This window comes from Elephantulus edwardii, unplaced genomic scaffold (assembly GCF_000299155.1).
Source record: "Elephantulus edwardii isolate Elephantulus edwardi_28Jun2011 unplaced genomic scaffold, EleEdw1.0 scaffold00171, whole genome shotgun sequence".
Taxonomy (NCBI): domain Eukaryota; kingdom Metazoa; phylum Chordata; class Mammalia; order Macroscelidea; family Macroscelididae; genus Elephantulus; species Elephantulus edwardii.
The window spans coordinates 6,755,936-6,760,903 of record NW_006399921.1 but is presented as its reverse complement, the minus strand read 5'-3'; positions in this window follow the sequence as shown (position 1 = coordinate 6,760,903).

Below are 4,968 nucleotides of genomic sequence, written 5' to 3'. Positions count from 1 at the left end.
GAGACGCGTCGACGCTATTGGCTTGTTCCTATTGTGGCGTCAGGAGAGCCCGCCCGGATGTGGTCTCCTAAGCAACCGATATATACAAAACAACCATGTGCAGAAAACGCTGACGGGTTTGGACTGGGTGGCGCATGGTAAGAAACGGACTGGAGTACAACCCGACCGGGCACTCAGAAGGTGCTGGATAGGACCTTGGGAGAAACCCAGTATTTGAATCGCAGGGAGTTAACTTTCAGGTTTTGTTGCTGTTATGGGCTGTCCAGTCGGCTATGACTCATAGCGACCCTAAGAACAATAACTCTGAACCCTGCCCTGTCCTGAGCCAATTTCAGGTTTTGTTGTTGTTGTTGTTATGTGCCGTCGAGTCGCTTGCGACTCATAGCGACCCTATGTACAACAGCCCTAAACTCCGCTCTGTCCTGTGCCAATCGCACTGTCTCTGACACTCCCATCCCAATTATCCCAGTCACTGAATCAATCCACCTCATAGAGGGCCTTCCCATCCTGGGCTGTACCTTCACCCTCCCAAGCATGATGTCCCTCTCCAAGGACCGGTCTCTCCTCACAACATGTCCAAAGTATGTTACACGGAGCCTCAGAATCCTTGCCTCCAAGGAGCCACCCGGTTTAACCCTTTCCAGGACAAATCTGTTTGTTTTCCTAGCAGTCCATGGTATTCTCAATACTCTTCTCCAGCACCACAGCTCAAAGGCATCAATTCTCCTTCTATCCTCCTTGGTCATTGTCCAACTCTCTGATGCATAACAAGTGATTGCAAAGACCATAGCCTGTATCAGACGCACCTTAGTCTCCAGAGAGACACCATTGCTCTTCAGTACTTTGGAGAGGTCCCTAACAGCAGACTTTCTCATGGCAATATGTCTTTTAATTTCCTGGCTGCTGGTGCCAAGAGTGTTGACTGTGGAGCCAAGCAAACTAAAGCTGTGTACAATCTCAATCTCTTCACCATCCATCCTGATGCTGCCAATTGGTCCAGTGGTGAGAATCTTTGTCTTCTTGACATTGAGCCTCAATCCATATTGTAGGCTGCAGTCCTTGACACTCTGCAGCAGGCGCTTCAGGGTCCTCTTCAGTTTCAGGTTTTAGGGCTGTACAAATGTTCTCTCTCCATCCCACTCGTCTAGAAGATCCTGCTGTTCAGCATTTCATGTCTTTCTTGTCTCATTTTACTTCTTTGGGACCAGTGATGACTTTTTTAGTGGGAAAATGGAGGCACTGAATCCAAGGAAGGATTTCTCATTGATCTTTCCATTAAAAAAAGACACAAAATTTCAACTTTGTCTCTCTTATCATTTGTGTGTAACACCCATCTGTCCTCATACTCCTGCAGAAAATTACACAACCAGGTAGACAGGTGTCAAGACCAATCTAGTTTCCAACTTTCCTTGGATCCACAGCCCTTCAGTGTGCACATAGCCCTTTTCTCTCAATGGATATTTCTGTTCATTTTCTCAGAGGAAATAGTCAATCAGGAGAGAAAGCCTTATATTTCTGCCTGCAAGCATGTGCATTTAATTAATTTTTTTATTTTTTAAAGAAATTTCTTTTTGGTGAAGGTTTTTAGATGTCCATTCACCATTTTCTACACAAGCTGCTCAGTGATATTGGTGACAATCATCACAGACATGAATATTCTCATTGTTTTGACCTCGTTAGGCTTCTATTAACCTAATTTTCTCAGCCCCTTTCTATTCTATTTATTTTAAAAGTAATTGTTAACTGTTTGGTTTCATTGAGGTTATTATTTTTTTTTTTAAGGAGTACAGTATTTAGGTGGAGTACTCATTATATTTTGTTGTTTAGCTACAAGGTGATCCCAGTGATCAATTTCAGTTTCCTCAAGATTTGAAGGGTATCTCAGGGCAGTTTCAGAGAGTCCTCCAGTGTCAACTGTCCAATAGGTCTGTTTTCTTTTCTTTTGGAGAAATTAAAGTTTGTAGTCTGTGCTCTTCACCCGGTCTATCAGAATCTATTTATTGTGGCCCTGATTAGAAGGCTCAGTAGTGGTAATCAGGCACCGTTTATTTGTTCTGCATCTGCACTTATTCTTATTTTTACTCTGTTGTTAGGTATGCTGGTGAGTTGAGTATGACTCATTGCAACCCTCTGAACAGCCGACCTGATCCCTGTCCATCCTGTGCCATCCTTATCGGCTCTGACACACGAGAGCCCATTGCTGAAGTCACCATATCAATCTATCTTGTTGGAGGCCTTTCTCTCCTTTGCTGACCCTCCATCTCACCATGTACCCTTTTCAAAGAATAGCCTTGTCTTGCTGCATGTCCATCTTTGCCTTCAAGGAGCACTCTGGCTGCATGTCTGTTTGTTCTTTTGGCAATCCATGTGATATTCAGTACTTTTCTCTAGCACCACAGCTCAGAGGCATCAGTGCTTCTTCTGTCCTTCTTATTCGTTGTCCTGCTCTCTGACATGTAGCAGGTGATTGAGAACACCATGGCCTGAATCAGAGACATTTTAATCTTTAAATTGACATCATTTCTCTTCAGCACTTTGGAGCAGTCCCTCACAGTAGACTTGCCCAAAGCAATATGTTTCCTGATTTCCCGACTGCTGGTACCAAGAGTGTTCATTATTGATCTAAGCAAGATGCAATCACTGACAACTTTAGCTGGGCCCTACAGTGGGTCCTGAGCATGGGAGCAGAGTTCCACAGGCAGTGAGGAGGCCAGGCCAGGCCCCACCAGGATCCAGAGGCTCTGGGCAGAGACAAGACCAATTCCTCTGGATCTCAACACTTTATGCTTAGGGTCCACATTCCATCTATTGGATTACTGGGTCAGAATATTCTTGATGGCTGTATCTTAATTAAGCTTTTAATTTTTATTTGAGTAAAAGTTTACAGAACAGGTTATTTCAATCATTCATATAAATTTTATTTTTATGATATTGATTGTAATCCTTGCATCATTGTAGCAGCACTCTTCCCTAACCCTTCCTGTGATTCTTGTTTCTCTTCACCAATTTGTCCTCTTCCTTCCAGCTTTCTGAACTTTATCATTGGGTAAATGCTGCCCTTATGGTCTTAAAGGATTGATTGTCCTAAAGAATGAGTACCTCCCTGATATTATCTTGGTGTGTGTGTGTGTGTGTGTTTTTAAAGTCACTGTCTCTTGTTTTTAAACATTTTTTTTTGTATTGGTGTGCATACAAAGTTTGTATACATTATGTTGCACACTATCCTTGATTCACATTGTGTTTCCTACAATTCTTCTCATTCGTTGTGTTTTGAAAAATTAGTCACCATTGAACTATGCCCACCATTATCCCATCTTTTTAGGTCCCATCTTCTTTAGATACTATTCTTTACATTATAGGCCTGTGTACTGTTTCACAGCAAGTTGAACCATGGAAAGTGAGTTTTATTTTGCTTTTAAATTACAAGGAGGCATTAGGCATTCTTCTAGGCTCTGAGTTTTGTGAACAAAATAGACAAAATCCCTGATTTCAAGGGGCTTACATTCTAGGAGAAGCAAATGACAATAAAACAAACAAGTAAAATATGTAATACATTTGGTGGTGGTAAGTGCCGTGGGAAAAATAAAGTAGGGAAGTGAATGAAGAGTTCATAAGATCTGGTCATAGAAGGCTTCGCTGAGAAGCTAGTGTTTGACTTACCAGAAGAAGGCAGGGGTCATATGGGTATCTGGGATAAGAGTATTTTAGATGAAGGGTAAGTGCAAAGGTCCTGGGGTGGAAATGTCCTTGCCACTTTTGAAGGTCAGTGTGACTGTGGTATAGAAAGAGCTGGAGAGAGAGTAGGAGGTGAGACCAGGGAGGTGACGGGACCACAGTGTGTAGGTGCTTCAGGTTGTTCTCATGGTTTTGGCCCTTACTCTGAGTAAGATGGAAACCTAAGAAGTCTTTGAGAAGGTCAGGCGTGTGGGCCTGTTTTTTTGCTTTAATTGTAGTTACTTTGGCTGCTGTAACAGAGCCAGAGCACATGCAGATCATTTAGCAGGTCATTGCAAAATCATCTGGTAAGAGAATGCATAGTAGCAGGAGGGGTGGTGAGAAGTGGTTGGATTCTGGACATATTTTGAATGTCCAGGATATTTTCATATATTGCATGTGGAGTGTGAAAAGAGAATTTCTTTTTTCCATTGCATATCAACTTCGAGAGGAAGATTAGGAGGGATAGATTTTGGGGAGAAGATTGGGAGCTCAGGTTCTTGCATACTGTTAGTGTGATGTGGGAGGATGGACAATCTTCTCTCATGTGATTAACTGCCTCTGAAAACCCGTTGGAAGGTCAGCTATGGGTCAGTTCTGACTCCATGGTGCACAACAACAACAACAACAACAACAACAACATTCATTTGATATATCTGTGTCTCAGTGACACATCACAGGGAAGAGGGCAGAAGGATGCTGTTACAATCCACGATTACAATCAGTGTCATAAAACAAAATGGTTGGATGGAATAATGCCTTCTCTGTAAGCATTTATTCTAATCACAGTGCTGTTGTTATCATCAGGTGCCATCATGCTGACTATGTTTTATATCAACCCTATGAACAACAGATCAGTATCAAGTCCTATCCTGCACCTTCCTCCTGATCTGCAACATGCTTATGCCCATTGCTACAGCCCCTAGGCCAGTCCAACTTGTTGAGGATCTGCCTCTCTTTCTCTGACCTGCTGCTGTCCCCAGCATACTGTATTTTTCCCAAAGATTGGCCCCTCTTGGCCACAGGCCCAAAGTATGGGAGATGAAGTTTAGCTATCCTCGCTTCCAAGGAGCTTACAAACCGCAATAAAAAGTTTTTTAAAAAGGACACTGCCATCAATATTTTTTGAGAAGTCTAAGATGTGTCTATCTGTGTTTCATTAATTATGCAAAGGCATTTGACTGCGTGGATCATAACAAACTGTGGCTGACTCTGAGAAGAATGGGAATCCCAGAACATTTAATCGTGCTAATG